The sequence below is a fragment of the Notolepis coatsorum genome (genome assembly GCF_963971535.1).
Source record: "Notolepis coatsorum genome assembly, chromosome: 19".
NCBI classification, from domain to species: domain Eukaryota; kingdom Metazoa; phylum Chordata; class Actinopteri; order Aulopiformes; family Paralepididae; genus Notolepis; species Notolepis coatsorum.
Window position 1 is genome coordinate 27567955 of NC_140183.1, and position 22976 is coordinate 27590930.

Below are 22976 nucleotides of genomic sequence, written 5' to 3' on the forward strand. Positions count from 1 at the left end.
CAGTGGCCTGACAAAAAAAATAAAAATAAAAAAAATAAATTTTATTTTTTTTATTTTTTATTTTTTTTTTAATCATCTCGCGGCCCACCCGTGGCTGTTCGCGGCCCACCTTTGGGTCGCGACCCCGACTTTGGGAACCACTGGTCTAATAGACAGTCATGTTCTCTCCCGGTGTTCTGCGGAATCCTACTCCCTCCTCGAAAACAACACCGGCCGTATGTATATTTCTCTCCCACCCACCCACCCCCTCCTAATGTACAGTCCCCTCCCCATCATATGTATATACTCTGTCAGGATCTAGGGGTAACAGTACTGTATATTTGATGTCATGATGTCTTGTATGTCATAAATGTCACTAGTATGAATTGAAAATGGGGGACCCTGATGTAAACAAGACAAACGTCTTTCTCTGGTCTGCATCCCCTTATACAATTGTGTGTATTGAGCCGTACTGTATTGTACCCATTCTGCAATCTGTTAAGAAAGTTTGACTGGCCGCCGAGCCATACTGTAGTGTACATGGTGACTACTTGACTTAAAAAAAAAAAAAAAAAAAAAAAATATTAATAAAAATATTTAATAAAATGTTTTTAATAATTTTTTTTGGCTTCCCCTGTTATTTTACCCACGCGACGCCACTGGGTACAACACGGTCTCATCAGAAAAGTAAATAAAGTATATTACATTTACATTTAGTTATTTAGCTGACGCTTTTATCCAAAGCGACTTACAAGTTTTGTACAACAAGACAGCAGGAAGGGTACAACTCTATCAGCTGAGTAACAATGTTCATCAAAGTGTTGAGTGCTACAGTGTAGGTTAGTATATTAGGACAAGGTTAGGGTTAGAGTTTAAAAAACGTGCGTCTTTAGTCGACGGCGAAAGATTGGACGGGTTTCGGCTGTCCTAACTGTGGTGGGAAGTTCGTTCCACCATTGTGGGGCAAGGACCGAGAATAGGCGACTTCTCTTTGATGACCCTCCCGGAGCTCGGATAGGAGTGGGTCTGAGACGGCCATAAGATGCAGAGCGTAGGGGTCTTGAGGGTGTGTAGTTGGAGACCATTGACCGCAGGTAGGCGGGAGCCGTTCCCTTCGCTGCACGGTATGCCAGGTCGAGGGCCTTGAAGCAGATTTGTGCGGCAATGGGGAGCCAGTGCAGGTCCCTGAGAAGTGGGTACCTCTCAGGGAGTACTAATCGACCACAGGAAAAAAGCTACATAATGTATGTTATGCTATTGCCATGAGCAGGCACGTGCACACATAGACGTGAAGGGGCACCTGCCTTTTTCATTTTTCATTAGAAAGTGCCCTTTTTATGCCCCTTTAAAAACTTTTTTTACTGTTGCACATATAGATAGACTGCCCTGCCCTTCCAAATGAAAGATGTCACGATATAATCTAAATATTAGGTAAAGAAAGAGAGAGAAATGCCCCTACCCCTCTCCTGGAAGGACCTATTGTTTACGCATAGCGCACGTGGGTGGGCGCGCTGACAGCCGGGCCAGCAGTGCACTGAACACGAAATTGATATCCAGCTGTTGAGCTCACACTCGAGTCGAGACCTCTTTTTTTACAGTTACTATTTCAACTTAAAACAAAGCAAGAGTACACTTCATGAATCATCAGGTAAGGTATTTGCCCAACAAAATAAAATGTCGGGTTTGCAGTACACTGTATATTTCGGGCATGCCTTGCCTTGTGAAGTTGTGATTGTCCGTGCTTTTCTCTCATGCAATCAGGCAGGCAGGCTAGAAGTACAGCATAACTATCTACACTGGCAACACTGCACTTCCCCCATACTACATTTCTTATTATTCATACCGCGGTGGCATATTGCATTATCTCTTTACTTTATGCTTTATCAGTTTATCACATTCTCATCTCACGGTCTCAGTATTATGTTGAGACAATGAACACACGACCGTGTGGTTTCATTACTTTATTCGACTGACTCTTAGGTTACAAACACAGCCCTACCTCGAGCGCTAACCACGCCTGTCTATTAAAGGCACAGTAGCCTACAATGTAACTGCTAGTATGTCACAACCTATACGTAGCATAACAGGACATAACATTTTCCCCCCCCTTCCCTCTTGCAACAGCAATAGAACATTCCAGTCCATGAACAGAAACTGAACACTTCAGTCCACCAACCCGTGGCATTTACCCAGTAACATAGTCCCCATGCCAAGCGGGTGGAGCCCTCACCCTCTGAGGGCGAGCAGGCTGGGGAGCAGGGTCTGGTGGTTGTGGTGGGTTACCTCCCACCCTGGTTGCTTCCAAGCGGGGCTGCCAACTGCGGGTTGCAGCTTGGCTCATGGATGATGCAGGCAGTGTCGGGGCACCCACCTTATGCAGGCGGTTTGAGTGCCAGCGAGAACCATCATCTAGTCTGTAGGTGGCCGGACCCAGTTGACGGGTCACTCGGAGGGGTGCTGACCAGTATGAGCTCAGCTTGTTCTTGCGGTTGGCGTGTTTAATCCTGACCCAATCCCCTGCTGACATAGTGGGAGTCTGTACTCTGTGAGAGGCATCATACCTCCGTTTCATCTGAGCCTGTGAGCTTTGGACCTGATCTCTGGCCTTCTCGAGCCCAGGGCTCTCGCATGCAGGGGCCGGTTCAGCTCTCAAGCAGTCTAGTGGTTGTTTCATTTCTCGCCCAATCATGAGCAGAGCCGGAGAGACCCCTGTGGTGGAGTGCTTGGATGCCCGGATGGTCAGGAGAGTTTGGGTGAGTGCAGCGCTGAAGGTTTTCCCCTCCTCCAGGCAGGCTCTGATTCCATTCTTCAGAGATTTGTTTAGGCGTTCAACGCCGCCGTTACTTTCAGGATGGTAGACCGACGTCCTGATGTGCCTGATGGACCTCAGTGACAGGAACTCAGAGAACTCTGCCGAGATGAATTGAGGCCCATTGTCTGTGGTGACGACACTGGGCAGGCCCCAGCGCCCAAACAGCTTGACGAGGTTGTCGGTGATGCTCTGTGTGGTGATGGAGCTGAGTTCGATGGCCTCTGGCCACTTCGAGTGTAGGTCGTGCACGACCATCAGGTAGCGGGCATGTGCCGGGGCCCCATGAAGCTCTCCGCATAGGTCAACCTGAATGTGCTCCCACGGCGCGGACGGCCACGGGGTCGGGGTGAGGGGTGCTGTAGCCGGCTGGCCCGTTTTCCCACTCAGCAGGCAGCAGGTACAGTTGCGCACCAGCTCCTCTACGTCGCCGTCTATGTGAGGCCACCACACTGTGTCTCTGCAGCGTTGTTTCAACTTAACCACCCCCAGGTGGCCGTCGTGCGCCATGTGCAATACCCTGGCCCTCAGCGCCTCTGGTATAATAGCGCGGTGACCGCGGGCGAGGCACACCTCCCCCCAGCAGGAGAGCTCGTCGCGGACTCGGCGGTAGGGGAGCAGTCTGTCCTCCACCGTGGCTGGCCAGCCGTCCTGGATATAGGCACGGAGATTTGTAAATGTCTCATCTTCAGCCGCAGCCTGCTGCAGCTCAGCCAGCGTGACTACTGCGCTGAGCGGTCCATGCAGCATGTGGACCCAGTCCACGTCGTCCTCCTGTTCAGGACTCGCCTCACCCGCCTCTTTTGTCGTAGAGACGGCTCTTGAAAGAAGGTCAGCTACCGTGTTAGAGCGCCCCGGCATAAACTCGAGTCCGAAGTTGTACTGATTCAGCCTATCAGCCCACCTCAGTAGCCTCATAGGCTTGTGCCCCGCCCCTCGGGTCGCCAGCAGCGCTGTCAGAGACTGATGATCTGTGCGAATGGTGAACGCCCTGCCATACAGGTAGACATGCCAGCGTTCGCAGGCCCACAGACAGGCGAGGGCCTCCCTTTCCCCCACAGAGTATTTCTGCTCGGCTGGTGTGAGGGCCCGAGAGGCAAAAGCCACTGGACGCTCTACCCCTCCATAAACCTGGGATAGCACGGCGCCGAGCGCCACCCCAGAGGCGTCACAGGTGACCAAGGTGGGCGCGGTCAGGCTGAAATGCGCCAGTGTTGGCGGGGACGTGAGCTGCCGTTTGATGACGCGCACAGCCTCCCGGCAGGCCGGGGTCCAGTCCCATACCGCATCCTTGCGTAACAGCTGGCGCAGAGGGGCCGTCGAGTCAGAATAGTGTGGCATGAACCGGAGGTAGTAGGCAGCCATGCCCAGAAAAGAAGACAGCTTGGACGGCGACTGCGGGTCCGGCAGGGACAGGATTGCTTCGGTGTGGGACATGATCGGGGTGATACCCTCCCTGGAGAGCCTGAACCCCAGGAACTCGACCTCAGTAGCTCCAAATGTACACTTCTCCGCGTTGAGTGTGACCCCGTTTTGCTTGAAGCGCTGGAAGACCTGCTCCAGGCGAGCGTCGTGGAGTGCAGCGGTGGGCGCATGCACCACCACATCATCCAAGTAGATGCTGACCCCCTGGATGCCAGCCAAAATGAGCGACATTATTTTCTGAAAACAGCTTGGGGCTGATGACAGGCCAAAAGCCATGCGCTTGTACCTGAAAACCCCCACATGTGTGACAAACGCTGTGAGGTCCATACTGCCCGGTGCCAGGGGAACCTGCAGGTAGCCGTGACGTAAATCCATTTTACTGAAAATCGTGGAGCCATGGAAATGGCTAGTCAGCTCCTCCGCTGTGGGGAGGGGATACTTGTCAGGGATGATGGCTTTGTTTACGTCTGTCAGATCGACGCATAGACGCAGTCCGCGCCCCCCCCGTTTCTTGGCTATCACCAGGTTGGACACCCAGGGAGAGGCGTTGATCGGTTCTATGACGTCCTCCTTCACCAGATGACGAATCTCCTCCTCCACCGCATCACGGAGGGCCAAGGGAATGCGCCGCAGCGGCTGAATGACGGGTCGGACAGACGTGTCCACCGAGGGCTGGTGCACAAATCCAGTCATACAGCCCAGGCCTTCGAACAGTGTCGGGTGATGGTCAGGCCAGGACGCGGTGACCTGCAGGACGCGTAGACCCCCAGCGTCGGTCAATGTGAAGTCCAGAGCATGAAACAGGTCTAGCCCCATGATGTTAGCCCCTCTCCGTGTGATGTAGAACTCGGTGTCAGGGATGTGTCTCTTTTTGTACTCCACAGGTAGGCAGGCTACCCCTAAAGTGGTGATCGGGGCGTGGCCATACCCCGACAGGGCGTTTGCTGCTGTAGTCAACGGCACGTGACTGAAGAGCCGGTCATAAGTGGACTTATTCAGGAGCGACACTTTAGCCCCTGTGTCCACGAGGAGTGGTATGGAGGCCCCACCCACACGACATGTGCAATGACTGAATGAGGCCTGTGGGCTTTGTACTGTATTGATGGGAACAGCCCCAGACTGTGCGTGATCAGGAGGAGAGCGACACCAGCGCGCAAAATGGTTAACCCTGTTGCAGTTACGGCAGCGCTTGCCTAGAGCAGGGCAGGACAGGTCCCTGGTTGCATGCTTAGGGGAGCCACAGTTACCACAACGCCTTTGTCCATTCTCCCTCTCCCTCGGCGCCCTGTCTGCCACTCTCTGCACATCGAAGTTGTCACCGTCTGCGCCAGCTGCCTCCTGGGCCACGTTCTGAACTCCGGGTGGAGGTGACGTCACAGGCTCATGCACCGCGCGGGAAAACTTGCGCGCCTCAGAGATAGCTGTCTCCAACTGTTTTCCAATCACTACTGCATCAGCTAGTGTCATGGCGTCCGGCTCTAATAACAGTCTCTCCCTCAGTTGAGCACACAATGTTCTTTCAATCAGCTGGTCGACTATGAGTCCATCCTCCAAGTTCCTAAAATCACAATGCTTGGCTAGCTCCCGCAGGGCAGACACATATTGCGAAACAGTCTCACCAGACCTCTGTGCTCTCTGGCGGAACTCAAACCGGTACATCCGACGGCTTCTTCCCGAGCTAAAATGCGACTTCAGAGCCTCGGTAGCAGTAGAGTACTGATCGTCGGCTAATGTAAGCGTAGCATAAATCCGTTGCCCCTCCTGTCCGAGGCAGTGTCGCAGAAGTGCGCACTTCCTAGCTTCTTCCAGATCCTCCAGTCCCAACGCCAATAAATAGTCCTCCAATGACGTTAGCCATCTAACCCATGGAACCGCTGGGTCACCGGGAACAGGTAGAAACGGTGGTGGCGGTGGTAAAACGAAATCAGCCATCCTCGTTCGCCAATTATTATGTTGAGACAATGAACACACGACCGTGTGGTTTCATTACTTTATTCGACTGACTCTTAGGTTACAAACACAGCCCTACCTCGAGCGCTAACCACGCCCGTCTATTAAAGGCACAGTAGCCTACAATGTAACTGCTAGTATGTCACAACCTATACGTAGCATAACAGGACATAACACTCAGCACCTCACTTGCAAGATGCGGCTCTCATGAATTCACGTCGCCGGATCACCCCTCCCCTGTCTGCTAGGAAAATCACGTAGCATACTCTCTCTCTCTCTCTCTCTCTCTCTCTCTCTCTCTCTCTCTCTCTCTCTCTCTCTCTCTCTCTCTCTCTCTCTCTCTCTCTCTCTCTCTCCAGCTCTCTCTCTCTCTCTCTCTCTCTCTCTCTCTGTCTCTGTCTCTGTCTCTCTCTCTCTCTCTCTCTCTCTCTCTCTCTCTCTCTCTCTCTCTCTCTCTCTCTCTCTCTCTCTCTCTCTCTCTCAATAACAATAGCAATAATAATAACAATAATAATAATAATGTATTATTATTGTAATTATTATAATAATAATAATGCAATAAATTATTAATTGGTAAAACAGGTGACACAAAAGATAACCAAGAAAACAAACATACTTGTATATCAGGGAGCATGTCTATGTTCCCCGGGTCCTATGTTCCCCGATTGATTGATTGATTGATTGATTGATTGATTGAACATTTTAGACCACCAGCCCTGATTCCAAACTCTAACCTTAACCAACTTCGAAAGAGGGCCTAAGCTTAAAGGATAACTCCAACATTTTGGGAAATTAGTTTATTTAACATCTTCCCTGGAGTTAGACAAGAAGATACATAACTTTTTTGTCTCTGTGCATGCATTTAGCTTTGGGAACAGACGCTCCGTTAGCATAGCTTAGCTTCATCACTGGAAGTGAGGCGGGACAGTACCCTGACGTTCCCTACAGGTTTGTTGATATTCTCATTCCTTCAAAGGATCTGAACCGATTGAAGTTTATGGATACCATGACTTAAAATCCTCTTACCTTGACGATTAAAAGCCTCCCCAATTTAGAAAACAGTAATCCAATGGCTGGTATTGATATACTGCACGCTAACGGAGCTAATCAGCAACCGGACACTCAAGCAGATAACGAGAGCAATGACTTCCTTTCTGGGGGGTTTCAAAATAAAAGAGCGACGTCTATAGCAGCGGAAACCGTTTATTTTGTACATTATCTAACGTTAACACAAACCTAAACTAACGTTACAACTAACCTAAAGTTAGTTTAGGTTCGTTGTTAACGTTAGATAATGTACAAAATAAACATTTTCCGCTGCTATAAACGTCGCACTTTTATTTTGAAAACCCCAGAAAGGAAGTCATTATATTTGCTTTACACATCCTGTTCTGCGTTAGCTCCAGTTAGCTCCGAGCGTCCAGTAGTTAGTAGTATATTATCAATACCAGCCATTGGATTACTGTTTTCTAAATTGGGGAGGCTTTTAATCGTCAAGGTAAGAGGATTTTAAGTCATGGTATCCATAAACTTCAATCGGTTCAGATCCTTTGAAGGAATGAGAATATCAACAAACCTGTAGGGAACGTCAGGGTACTGTCCCGCCTCACTTCCAGTGATGAAGCTAAGCTATGCTAACGGAGCGTCTGTTCCCAAAGCTAAATGCACGCACAGAGACAAAAAAGGTATGTATCTTCTTGTCTAACTCCAGGGAAGATGTTAAATAAGCTAATTTCCCAAAATGTTGGAGTTATCCTTTATCCAGTTTGAAACAAGGCGGACATTAATAATTAATAAAATAATAAAAAATTATAAAATGTTCAATCAATTAATCAATCAATCGGGGAACATAGGACCCGGGGAACATAGGACCCGGGGAACATAGGGATGATCCCGTATATCACTCACAGCTACAGAATACACAGCTAAGCTATCTATGGCTACTTTGTTTATTATTAGGCCTACATGTATTTTCAATTTTACATGGGCTTAATTGCAGGCAGGCTACATATTGTGTTATTAAAGGGACACTATGTAGTTTTGGTGACATCTAGTGGTGAAACGCGCGAGCATTACATTTCATAATTGTTTAAGTTTCTTTAATAGTTGTCATACAGAAGTACAGAATACTTTTATACAAAATTCTTCTTTCTGTTACGCTCCAGAGACTGTGCTAGACAAAAGATAAGTATGAAATAAAATAGTATAGTAGTAAAAATAGAAGTAAAAATAGAAGTCACGTACGTAGACACAGTGTTCAGTATATACATATGTACTATGTTCGATGCAGAATAGAAGTAACTGAGTTACCATACGATATACAATATACTATGCAATATACTAATATACAATATACTATATAGTGCAAAGCAGAAATGGGATGAGGTACAATTTAGGTACAATTTTCAGTAAGGTGTACTGAGGTATGGGTTGTAGTGCAAATCCTTTACCAATAAATATAAAGTGTGTTTAGGTGTTCTAAAGTGTGGAGAGTGGGTGCTGCAGTGTGTTGTTTGTTTAAAGTGAGTGTGTGCGTGTGGATGTGTGTTGTGAGTGCATTTGATGGTTATTGCATAGTGTTATTGTTCGTTGAGCAACCTGATGGCCTGGGGATAGAAGCTTCTTCTGAGTCTTTCTGTGCTTGCCATGAGACTCCGGTATCGCTTTCCTGACCGCAGCAGTTCAAAGAGGCAGTTGTTTGGGTGGCTGGAGTCCTTGATAATTCTCTTAGCCTTACCCCTGCACCGCTTGTTGTAAATGTTCTGAGAGTGGGAAGCCCCCCTCCAATCGTGCGTTCGGCTGAACGTGCCACTCTCTGTAGTCTGCTACGGTCTTGTGCGGTGCTATTCCCAAACCAGGAGGTGATATTGCCAGTCAGGATGCTCTCTATTGTACATGAGTAGAAGTTCTTAAGGATCTTCTGACTGACTTGGAACTTCCTTAGGCGCCTGAGGAAGTAGAGGCGTTGTCGTGCCTTCTTCACAACACTGTCAATGTGTGTGGTCCATGTCAAGTCCTCGGATATGTGGGCTCCGAGGTACTTAAAACTGTTCACTCTCTCAACCGGTGCCCCGTCGATGCTGAGGGGGCTGTAGTCCCTGACCCCCGACCTCCTAAAGTCCACAATCATCTCCTTTGTTTTGCTGACGTTCAGGGAGAGGCTGTTCTCCTGGCACCATCCCGCCAGGACCTTGACCTCTTCCAGGTAGGCCCTCTCGTCGTTTGCAGAGATCAGGCCCACCACTACTGTGTCGTCAGCAAATTTGATGATTGTGTTGTTGTTCCGCTGAGCCACACAGTCATGTGTGTACAGGGAGAAGAGGAGGGGACTCAGAACACAGCCCTGGGGGGCCCCTATGTTGAGGGTGATGGATGAGGAGGTGCAGTTGCCTGCTCTCACCACCTGGGGTCTGCCCGTCAGGAAGTCCAAGACCCACTGGCAGAGGTCATAGTTCAAGCCCAGGTCCCTGAGCTTGGCTATGAGTTTGGAGGGGACTATGGTATTGAATGCTGAGCTGTATCGATGAATAGCATTCTCACATAGTTCCCCTGCCTCTTGTCCAGGTGTGATGCTGCTGTGTGCAGCACATGGGCTATGGCAAATTGCAGGGGGTCCAGGTTGATGGGGAGGGAGGAGCAGATGTAGCCCTTTAGGGAGCATGTCTATGTTCCCCGGGTCCTATGTTCCCGGGTTCTATGTTCCCCGCTTTGATTGATTGATAGATTGAAAATTTTAGACCACCAGCCCTGATTCCAAACTCTAACCTTAACCAGTTCGAACGAGGGCCTAAGCTTAACCGTTCGAAACAAGGCGGACATTAATAATTAATAAAATAATAAAAAATTATAAAATGTTCAATCTATTAATCAATCAAAGCGGGGAACATAGAACCCGGGGAACATAGGACCCGGGGAACATAGGGATGATCCCGCCCTTTACTAGCTTCTCAAAGCACTTCATGGCTATGGAGGTAAGAGCTACAGGGCGGTAGTCGTTGAGGCAAGCAGGCTTGGATTTTTTAGGTACAGGGATGATAGTGGACTTCTTCAGGCAGGTGGGGATGACAGCCTGTTCTAAGGACAGGTTAAATATGTCAGTGAATACCGGGGCCAGTTGGTCGGCACAGACTTTTAGGACGCGGCCGGGGATGCCGTCCGGTCCTGCTGCCTTCCTGATATAAACTTTTTTAAAGGTCCTCCTCACCTCATGCTCTGTTACCCTGAACACTGAGTCTCCATCAGCAGACCCCCCCCCATTGCCGTGGCTTGTAGGCTGGTGTTGTTATTCCCAGCCTCAAGCCTCACATAGAAAGTATTGAGATCATTTGCTAAGGAGATGTCACTGTTCAGTTTGAGGGAGGTGCCTTTGTAATCTGTCGTCGTTTTGAGGCCCTGCCACATAGCTCTGGAGTCAGCCTGTTCAAACTGAAGTTCAATTTTATTCCTGTAGCGCCGTTTTGCTTCTATTACTGTCCTCCTTACGTTGTATCTCGCCACCTTGTGGTCATTCATGTTGCCTGCCATGAGCCCGGCGTTGTATGCTGTGGTGCACGTTTTCAGAGCTTCACGGACGGATTTGTCTACCCAGGGTTTTTGATTTGGGTAAACTCTAATTGTGGTAGTGGGGATTGTTTCTTCCACCAAAGTACGAACAAAGTCCAGCACTGTCTCTGTGTATTCATTAATGTTATCTGTGTTATCACGGAACACACTCCAGTCTGTACATTCAAGTGCAGCCTGTAGCGTCTCCTCTGACTCCACAGACCATTTCTGCACCTCTTGCGAGATTACCGGGGCGCGCTTGAGACTTTGTTTATATTTTGGAGAAAGAAAGATGGCCGCATGATCCGACTTGCCGAAACCACTGGCAGAATGAGCCTTGTATCCACACTTGAATTGCGAGTAACAGTGGTCTAAAATGTTACCGCCTCTGGTGTTACAAGTCACATGCTGGTAGAAGTCCGGCAATACTTTTCTCAGATTTGCGCTATTGAAATCGCCCACAACTACAATGGCAGCGTTGATATTCGCTGTTTGGATTCTATTTACCTCGTCGTGTAGCCTGGAGAGCGCGTCGCCTGTGTTAACGTGTGGTGGAATATACACTCCGATCAAGATTATCAACGTTAACTCTCTCGGGAGAAAGAAGGGCCGACACTTGATGGATATATACTCCAGGTTGGGGGAGCAGTGGTTCGAAAGCTCTTTCACGTTGGCTGGATCGCTCCAATTGTTGTTCAACATGAAGGCTATTTCATCTCCCCGCTGCTTGCCGGATCCTGCTGTACGATCCTTGCGGTGGATGAAGAAGTGGTCGGCCGGTTGGATGGCGTGGTCTGGAACGTCCGGCGTCAGCCACGTCTCGATGAAGCAGAGAACATTACAATCAATCTCTAACGTCTCTTTGGAATTGAATCCTTGCTCTGATGTCGTCCAGTTTATTGTCTATTGATTGTACATTGGCTAGCAATATACTGGGTAGTGGCGTTCGGTGTCGCCTGGCTCGCAGTCTGTTTCGGACACCGGCTCTTTTTCCTCGTCGCCTGGAACCTTTGTTCCGTGGGTCGAGGTCTGGTCCGATTGTCCTCAAGATCTCGGCGGGCCACTGTTGTTGTTCGGCGAGCTGATCCAGAGAGTAATCCAGTTGGTAAATTTCCCGTAATCCAATGTCTATGAGTGACTGACGGTCATACACATTAAATGCACCTACAGTTGGTACAAACAAAACTATCAAAACTATAAATATTAACAAAAGTAAGCACAGTCTCGACGGAGCGCACAGATAGGCAGCCGGTCTTAGCAGCGCCAATTGATGCCCTTTTCTCCTTTTTGGGCACCTGCCCTTCTAAAGTCCTGTGCACGTCCCTGGCCATGAGTAATATATTGTAGAAACCCTAGTTAGGATCAAAATATCTGGCTGATAAGAGCTGATTTGCTATGTGTAGTTATACCAATGTGATCTAGTTGGTGATTGTGATGACAGTCAAGTATGTGGATACTGGGTGGGGTGTTTAACTGTCTAACTAATCATTCATGGTCCACTACGCTTGGGGCTCCTTGTAGACATGACCAAGGTGCTCTGTGGTTGGTGGTCTCATGGGTGAGGGGCGGGGCTAAGGAGGTTAGTGGATGTTCCACCTGAGGGCGCGGTCTCTTGGTGTGGGATAGAGAAGGAGTAAACAAGTAGCTTAGCGTAGCCTGAGATTTTGAGTCCGGTACCTGTTTTTGACATGGGGCTATGGTCACACAATAGCGTATTGACTTCTAAATAAAGAAGAGGTTAGCTTTAACATTCACCCCATTCCATAAGCCTTAGGGTTAAGGTTAAGACATAAAATTAGGGTTAAGGTTATGGTTCGATACCCACCAGGGGAAATTAAACGTTTTCTGAAAACGTAAAGAAGTTAAAAGAAAATAATGTAATATATGTACTTATTTGTAATACATACATTGCATATACATTGCATATCTTTTTTCCTGTGGTCGATTAGTACTTAATTGATCTCATTCACTTAATTTAGTGTCCCACAAGGTTGGTGAATGAAAAAGGTTGAAAAGACATATTTTAAGTGAGATCGGGCTGGCATGCAACATGTGCACGGATGTCTGTATTGTGTGTGTGTGTGTGTGTGTGAGCAGCACTAAAGAGCCTCACATGGTTTCATGTTGTCATTCGGTGCCTGGGTTTGTCTTTGTTCTGCACAGCCTAGTATATGGCTCCAACGGTCCAGGTGTTTTTATACTCTCGCCTGCTCCTCTCAGCTTTCCACACTCATCAGCTCCACGTTCAAGGTGAGAGCCGGCGCGCCAGTGGAAGTAATCTAATGGAACCTTGAACAATGTCATCTCCAGTTTGCAATATATATATATAGGATATCTGAGACACAGCAAAGCGTTGTGGGGCAGAGAGTGTATGCCTGGTTATTGAGGAGAGGAGATATGTGGTGAAAAATATTCCCCTTGCTAGTCATTTGTTGTGGGTTTACATGGATGGATGGAGAGAGAGAGAGACTACTGAGTGGTAGGGCTGGGGCAATACGATTATCTCCCGATTCAATACTATCACAATACTTGGGTGCCAATTCGATGTGTATTGCGATTCAATATTACAATTTATTGCGATTTATGTTTACTTATTTTAATGCTTGGCCATGTTAAATTATAACCTACTTCCAGAGACGAAGCATATTATGAGTCAGATTTACTTTCCCTGATGCTTCAGTGTCTTTCATTTGATATTGAAATCTTTGGATATGCCAGCTAGGCTTCATTATAGAGTGACGGGGCAATATGTTGCAGCAATAACTTGCTGGCTAGGTTAGCAAGCTTGGTTTGTGTAACGTTAGCTTGGCTGCTAACGTCTGCATCTAGCCAAGATTATACATTCTAATCTAGTATTTTCTGTAAAAGATATACATTCTAATCTACAGTAGTATTTTCTGTAAAAGATATACCTTCTAATCTAGTATTTTCTGTAAGAGATAAACCTTCTAATATTTTGTGAAATTGTTCTGTTGCCGTCCTTTAACATGACAAAACGTTGGTAGTCCTTATTCTTTTATTTAATTTTTTTTTTAATCTTTTCCCCCCTCCTTTTTCCTCCGTTTTTCTCCCATCCCAATGTTAGTCGTTATGCCAATTCCCAATCCCCTTCCTGGTCGCTGCGCACCTACCCCCTACGGTCGGTCTGGGAGAGTGGAGGCTATCACATGCTTCCTCCGACACATGTGTAGCCAATCAACCGCTTCTTTTCACCTGGCAGCGCGGACTCTCACTGAGAGGGTGTAACGTGTGGAAGGATCACACTACCCCCCTTAGATCCTTTCCTCGCTGAGCAGGCGCCCCGACCAAACTGTAGGAGTCGCTGTTTACAACGACCAGGACCCACCCACCAGCTTTCCCACCCCTAACACTGCCAATTTTGTTAGTATGAACGACCAGCCAAGCTGGTAGCAATGCCGGTAGTCCTTATTCTATTCGGATCACAAACAACTTCAACATCATAATTTGTTCGGAGTGTTTTTGTAGACCAGATGGTGAGTCCAGCGCCCTTTTTTACCAAAATCGGATATCTCGTCATTATCTAGCCTGATCTCTTCTCATAAATCTCTTGTCGTGTCAGTGGGCAGTCTGTATCCTCGTCTGTCCATCACTAGGCTCCATGTGGCGTTTGAAATGAATGCCTGTCCACCCCCGCATGATATCCCGTGACTCCAGCATAATTAACACCATGATAACTCAATTTACACAGTAAATCACGGTAACCTCCATGTATCAGACACTTCTTTGTATCATTTTCACTAACTCACTGTCTCATTCAGATGCAACCTATAGCGCTCCATGTCCCCCTCCACCCTCTCCTCTGACACCCTGTCAGCTCTACCTTTGAGTTTCTCTGCTCTCCCTTCAGATACGGCAACATCCACCCTCCTTACAGCCCTCTCAACCTCCTTTGACAAGCTTTGCCCCTTGGCCAAGGAGTCTGCCAGCCGCTCCACACCCAGACCATCACTGATGGATGCACTTAGAGAAGAAAGACAGAGCCTGAGAGCGGCAGAGAGGAAGTGCAATCACCTCTTGTCAGCATTCTCCAAAAACATTACTAATGTCAAAGCCTCGTTATTTCACCATACGATTGAGGCCTCGGCTAAGAACCTCCACAAACTGCACGCCACCATATCGTCCCTCCTCACTCCCCTTCACTCCCCTTCCCCCCTCCACCCTCTCTGTGGAACACTTTGCCACCTTCTTTGAGAAAAAGGTTGCGACCATCCGTAGATGCTTCTCCCAACCCCCACCCACTCCAAAAGCTGAAACAGGAGCCTCATCTTTCACTCCCATTACAGATGCTGAAGTTCTGATCATTCATTTATTCACTTTATTGCTTTTGTGGCAAGCCGGAACAGTGAGTATCCAGTATGAAGCACAGCATGGCTTGTGCTGAAAAAGGACTTGATCAGCAACATCCTTGGTAGGTAGGTACATAGGAGACAGGACCTCAAGAGTCCAACATTATGAAGCCTTGAAATCATCCAGCTATCAGACTGTACGGTGGAGAATCAATAGTCAGCTCTAGGCTGTTAGTGGTCAACCTGTTTCCAATGTCAAATGATTAGGCCTACACCTCACAGCTTCTTGTTGTCTGCTGGGGCTTGTGGTTCAATAGTGATTTGATTTGGTTCTATCCATGTGCAGTTCTATAGGCTTTGTGATAAGAGACCACATGTATGAGTTTGTCACATGGCATGTGTAAGAATTGCGGGTCATTTTATTCCAAGCGACTTACAAATTGTGTACAACAAGTCAGCAGGAACTGTGGCAGCTAAGGAAATGTGGTATTGTTCATCTAGCATTGCTTGATTGATTGATTGATTGATTGAAAACTTTATTAACAGATTAACAGAACTAGCAGCGTGTTTATCCAATCAGGTGCATTCCATGTGGGAATTAGGGAGGGGATACATGCACGTAATATACAACATTCATTGTTACAACAACATTAACACTATGATCGCTGTGGACGAGTTTACACGTCATTCCTAGCCATGCTCATTCTGCCGAAGACGCCGTAACTCGTCTTTGATGTCAATATTTCAAAAATCTGTCATCGAAATCATATTTCCTTTCCGGAGCCCTGAGACACACTGCAAAGCTCCACTCAACTCTCTAGTGGTTCAAGAGCGCCATCTGGTGGCCGATCGGCAGATCGCCAGCCGGAAAATTTACCTTTGAACCGGTAGTGCTCATCCATATGTGGTCCGGGCACTCGCTATCGTTAGAGAGACTCCGTATTGACACAGTGAACATCGATCGGTGCAAATAACTCGAAAAAACAACATGATTTGGACGTATATACTATTATACAACCTGGAAATGGATCGGGCATTTCTCCATCCCATAATAGAAAAAATTCTGTTCCACGCTCATCTGCCAGCGGCGCGAGGAAGCCACGGTAAGATTCAGCGTTATATTCTAACGTCTTCTATACTAACTGATCTGATGAACATATGACCCACACTAGATGAATCATCTAACGCTGCCCACGGAATTATAAACGATCCCCCGCCCATCCGGTCATCATCAGATGATGCGTAGAAACTTCTAGAACCACATCCAGTTGACATTTTTTATCTCGCACAGATTCCTACCAAACTGTATTTGATCATCAATATAATGCATTTAGGGCTATAAATCACGTTCTGAAGAAAGCTGCAGAAAACGATAAAAACATACATATACTTTAGACCATATTTTAGTATGAATATGTGAATGAAAAAGTTTAACGTTGCTACACCCTGAACAATACATATAGGACATTGAATGGGCCATAATAATGGCAATTTAGCAATAGAATTTAAAAAGTTATAGCCCTGCAAAGAAGGGGAACTTCTCCCTAGACAAATAGAGCTGGCGAGGGATGGTAAATTACGAATTTAACCCATGGCGATTAAAGTGTTAAAAAAATTATACTGTACATTCATGAATCAATTATTCCTTTGGGGGAAAATCAATGCTTTTGTTCTGCACCTCTCTGAAAGCTCTATATATATAATACAATATGATTTCAGATCGCAAAAAAAAAAAAGAAAAAAAGATTCAGAGAAATCTCGTGAGTGGCTTTCAACGAGATATTAATAATTCCGAGAAAACTCGTGAGTGGCATAGAAAGTGTTAATGATTAGTCTACAATAAACATTTTATCTATAGCACAAACAAAAAAGAGAAGAGCCTACAGTAGCTTCAGTTAGATGAACCAGGTATGCATACATGATAATGTGCAGTAATTGCCCTGTTGCTGCTGGCATATGTCAATCCACACAATGTTAAGTAATTGGCTGGGGCCAGGTTGTTAAAAATAAGGCATAATGAACTGCCATGGTTCCCCACTACTCCTTATGCTACTCATTACACTCATATGCAGGTCTCGGCGGAACGGCAGAAACATGTGCCAATTGAAAAGGAAAAGCAGAATTAGTCATTATTGTGTGTACAGAACACTGTAAAAACTAGTTGGATGCGGATGTACGGCGGCCCTTGACAGCCAAGCTAACCAGAACGAGCACAGACCACAAATTGCTGCATTTCCAGAATGCTGCGCACAGTGATAGGCCATATGGTGAAGGCTGAGAAGTGGCTAGAAAACTATTCTCGTTCCCACCTCGGCGAATTACACAATTTTCACTCTGGGTGAAAGATAATTGGTGTAGATTTAGGAACAAAAAGTTCTCCATTGACAAAATAGCCCATTTTGCGCAATCATAATTTTAAAGTCGGGACTAGATCTTTCCTCGCGAACGGATATTTAGTCACCACTGAGTTTTATTTGACGCAACGCAATTGGTGCTAGTTCGGTCACGTATCTTGCGCTCAACCAATAGCAGCTCTCTTTGTTGCAAGGTCGTCGCAACAAAGAGAGCTGCTATTGGTCGATCCGGTGTCAACAAAGAAATTGCATCCACACTCTAATGTTACGGACGAAAATGGACAGAAAAGCACCTTCTAAGGTTCGCGAAAAGGTTTCTAAACAATGTTATATGCATCTCACGTCCGTTCAGAAAGAATGTGTACAAGATTTGACACAGACAGAAGATACAAGATACAAGATACAAGAGTTTTATTTGTAACGGCATACAGTGAAATGCGGGGGGTCTCGCCCGCAACGATGTGCATAATACAAGTAATAATAAGAGTCCAACCAATAGAACCATAGTGCAATAAACAAGTAAACTAAGTAGGCATATCGGTATCTGTACATGAGCTATTTACAGAGCATGGTAGGACATGCTAGGTCCTGTGGCAGTGCAGTACACTGTTAGCTACGGATGAGGCATTGGGTCTTTATTGCGCGCTCCACCGGATTAGACGATGCGTGCCCCCCTCCCACTAACCAAGCAGGTGATCCCCCTTTACCTATGTGGCAGAAAACAGATTAGTTAAGAGCGTTACATACAAGAACGATTTACATCAATCAAACTGTGTAGCACGGAAAATGGAAATGCAACAATATAACTTACCAATGAAAAAAAACGCAACCTACCTGACATGCTTCAATTGACAAGTCCACATGTTACACAAAAACAAGGAACTATACAATTGTGCAAACTAACGAGCCCCCATGTCATGTACATAGGTCTGACGACCATATGGAATATAAGCTGAAGCGGACTGCACATGAAAAAACAGTCCGTCCAGTAGGTGCTTTATGCACTGGTCCCGCCAGGCAAGAAATAATACAAAGCGTTTTTCCAAAAGGTAAATAATATTTATTATTTGTGGCAGGGATTCAAACCTCCACGCTATAGGAAAGGGAAATAACAACCCACAACAATTAACATACAGGGAAAAGGGTAATGGGAGGACAAACAAGGTAAATATAAATGGACAAACAGACAACACTAGGGATTTAAATAAGGAGGCCAATAATGTAGATATGCTCCCCTATGACTGTGTCAACTAACACAGGGGCCAACCTACATATATATATATATATATATATATATATATATATATATATATATATATATATATATATATATATATATATATATATATATATATATATATATGCTACCTGGTAGCAACACTAGCACAAATACATACCAGGTAGCAGTGTGAACACAATGAACACACAGTAATGAAGATAAGGCCAACTACAATATAAACAAAAGTAAATAAAGCACAGTTCCACCTCCATGGCAACCGCAGGCAACCTCCAACACCGTGATCACCGGCAAGTGACACAATGAGGCGCCAGGATGTGTGTGTGCCTGTCAGGTAATCAGCACTCCAGTGCAGGGACGGGCGGCACCTGACAAAGAGAGAAATGGACAGGCATTAGTACCCTGACACACACACATCCCAAGCATAACATATGTTACATAAACATAACATGAGCTATACTAACCTGATGTTCACATGGTGTTTCAAATACAGTAATAATGATAATGACCAACCCACGTACCCATGTACGTCACAACACTGCTATACAATGCTATATTATACGATCTCAAGCTATACTATTCTTAAAGTGATCTTTCCTTCTGTAAAGGAATAGTGTGAGCGTGTGCAGCATGAGTGAGTGTGTGCTCATGTTAAAGTGGCTGCTAGTGTGTGAGCGTGTACAGTGTGTGTGCTGTGTGTGTGCTCATGTGTGCTTGTGCATGGAGAGTTCAGTGTTCAAGGCTCTGATGGCCTGGGGGAAGAAGCTGAGCCTAAGTCTCTCTGTCCTCGTTACTGGTGCTCACAAGCGTTTGCCTGACCGCAGCAGCATGAACAGGCTGTTGTTGGGGTGGTGAGTGTCTTTCATTATCCTGCAGGCTCTGGATTTGCACTTCTTGTTGTATAGGACCTGCAGGGTTGGTAGTGCAATACCCGTGGCACGCTCGGCTGAGCGCACCACTCTCTGTAGGGCCTTCTTGTCCTGTGCTGTGCTGTTACCATACCAGGCAGTGATGTTTCCAGTCAAGATGCTCTCTACAGTTCCGGAGTAGAAGGACTGGAGTATCTTCCCAGATACTCTGAACTTCCTTAACTGTCTCAGGTGGTAGAGGCGCTGCTTCGCCTTTTCTACGACTGAGTCTATGTGTGTTGTCCATGTCAGGTCTTCTGAGATGTGGACCCCCAGGTACTAGAAGCTGCTCACCCGGTGGGGACTATGGTGTTGAACGCTGAGCTGTAGTCAATGAACAACAGTCTCACATAGCCCCCCTTCTGGCGGTCAAGGTGAGAGAGGGTGCTGTGCAGTACTTGGGAGGCCGCATCGTCAGTGGACCTGTTTGGCCTGTATGCAAATTGCATAGGGTCCATATCACTGGGGAGGGAGGCACAAATGTGATCCTTGACCAGCCTCTCGAAACATTTCATGGCCACAGAGGTGAGTGCCACCGGTCTGTAGTCATTGAGACATGTTGGGGAGGGTTTCTTTGGTACAGGGATGATGGTAGACATCTTGAAGCAGGCAGGGACCACTGACTTCGCCAGGGATCGATTAAATATGGCGGTGAACACAGGGGCTAGCTGGTTAGCACAGGACTTAAGTATGCGTCCTGTTATTCCATCTGGGCCAGCAGCTTTTCTGGTGTTCACCTGCATAAATGCTCTTCTCACACTGTGTACCGACAACGAGAGAGCGTCCCCGCCCCCCCGCGGTTGCCCCCCCCCCCTCCACAACAGCCGGCGCCACTGTCTGCATCAAACCGAGCGTAGAAAGAGTTGAGTTTGTCCGCGAGAGAGGCGGCGTCGCTCCCCATTGAGGGGGCGCTAACTTTGTAGTCAGTTATTGTCCTCAGTCCCCGCCATAAGCCTCTTGTGTCGTTTTGTGCCATTTGTGTCTCCAATTTATCAGCATATGTCCGTTTTGCAAGTTTTACAGCATTGCGCAGAGTATAGACTGTAGCCTTGTACTCCTCCATGTTTCCTGACTCTCTGCCCAGGTTGTAGGCAGTGGTGCAGGATTTCAGAGCTGCTCTGATAGTACTGTCCACCCACGGTTTCTGGTTAGGGAAGACCCGCACCTTTTTAGTGGGGACAATACTATCAGCCAGTGTTGTAATGAAGCTTACAACGCTGTCCGCGAACTCGCTGACGTCACTGGCGTTTCCTTGAAACATATCCCAGTCGACGTCCTCGAGAGCATCCTGAAGCGTGGCCTCTGATTGGTCGGTCCATTTTTTTTATCTCACGTGACACGACGGCGTCACGTGATCTTTGTTTGTAAGCGGGATAGAGGATAATGGAGTCATGATCCGATGTGCTTGTAGCCCCCGCCAATGGTGGAGCCGGTACAGCCTTGTAGCCGGCTCTGAACGGGGTGTAGCAGTGATCGAGTGTGTTTCCTCCTCTGGTGGAGCAGGCGATGTGTTGAAAAAAGGACGGCATCACTTTCTTTAAATTTGCCTGATTGAAATCACCAGCTACGATCATGGCTGCGTCCGGGTGTTTGATCTGGTGCTTGTTGAGATTTTCCGCCAGTTCCGCCAGGGCCCTGGCGGTGTTTGCTTGGGGAGGGATGTACACTGCAGTCATGATGACCGCAGTAAACTCTTGGGGAAGGTGGAAAGGGCGACATAGAATGGAGAGATGTTCCATGTCCGGGGAGCATGAACGGGAGAGTACCTTTACCTCCTCGGGGCTAGTCCAGCCATTGTTCGTAAGGAGACAGACACCCCCGCCGACGCTCTTACCGGAGTGGGATAGATATAGAAACTGCGTCGAACGGTGGCTTAACCTACCAGGCCAGAATCATACCATTGCATTGTGGAGACATACAAACATTGTTTAGAGATCGATTTGTGTCATAAATATCATGATATCTGTATGTGTATATGTCATAAATGTCATGATTAATTGAAAATGGGGGACCTTGATGTAAACAAGACGAAAGTCTTTCTCTGGTCTGCATCCCCTTAACAAGTATTGAGCCATTCTGTATTGTACCCATTCTGCAATATGTTAATAAAGTTTTCAATCAATCAAGATAAGATATTCCTTTATTGGTCCCATTGGGGAAATTCAGGCATCATAGCAGCATGGGGGAGGGGAGGTACAGGTAGTAAAAACAAGCAGTGTAAACAATATAACAAGTCAATATAATTAACTAACTAACTAACTGAAATATACAGTATTCACATAAAGTGCAGTATGCATAAGGTAGTGTTATTGTCCTTTTTAGGCTCCTAGTAGTTGTAGTTGGATGTCTGGCAGCAGTCCCTGCCCACTGTTGTGGAGCCTGATGGCTGCTGGTATGAAGGACTGACCGCCGGAGGTTTATGTCACATACATACACAACTAACACAAGTTTCAAGTTTCAAGTTTGTTTATTATTTATCACAATAAAATACAGGTACTTTACGATGAAATGCTTGTTTCTGTATGAACCCCTGAGAGTGTGCTTCATACAGTAAAAGAAAGTAAGTAAGTAAAGAGGAATATTCAATATACAATACAGAGTAAAATGAGTAAACAGTGTCAAACTGATCTCAACAAATACAAACAAATCACACTACTACTGTATAATCCTAATCCCCTCGCCCCATACATCCCAATCCAGTCCACACCCTCATCCACCACCACACATCCCAGGCAAGACTGATGTTAATCATCCTCACCACTATCATCTGAGTCATCATCCCATGTAGCCCTATCTTCGGTTTCCTTAGAAACATTTGCACAGTTTTGGCATTGACAAAGATCTGTACATGGCAGTTTTGCAGACACACATGAACATCTTCCTGTCTCAAATTGTCCTTGTTTGCAACCTTAGTGGACTACCTGCAACACACTATCAGAGGCCGGATTTGTAATCATCCGTCATAGTCACTGTTAACTCCCCATCTTCGACATGCCACCCATTGCCAACAGGTAAAGGGGCACACATTATAGATTTCAATGAATGTCTCATTATAGCTGCTTGGTAATTTGCCCTTTTGCAGCATTTGTCGGGGGCATAGAGAGTTCTGGCAAAGCCGATGCCATGCAGAATGCTTTATATCTGGCATCATTCACATTCTTAGCTGATGGCTGGCCATACAGGTGGCACACATATTTGCTAAGACCATCAAAGGTAGACTGGTCTAGGGTAATTCACCTTTCCCCCTCCTCCCACACTGTGCAACATCCTGATGTACAATATCCACAGTGCAATACCCACCCACTACCGTCTACACTGTGATTGTTATTTGTGTATTGCTATTCTGTATTATTGTTGTTATTTTGTATATTGTACATGACTAACATTGTCTTATTGTATAGCATTTAATGTTTCTGTATAGGATTTTATGTTTCTCTTTTATTACTTGTGATTTTATTACTGCAC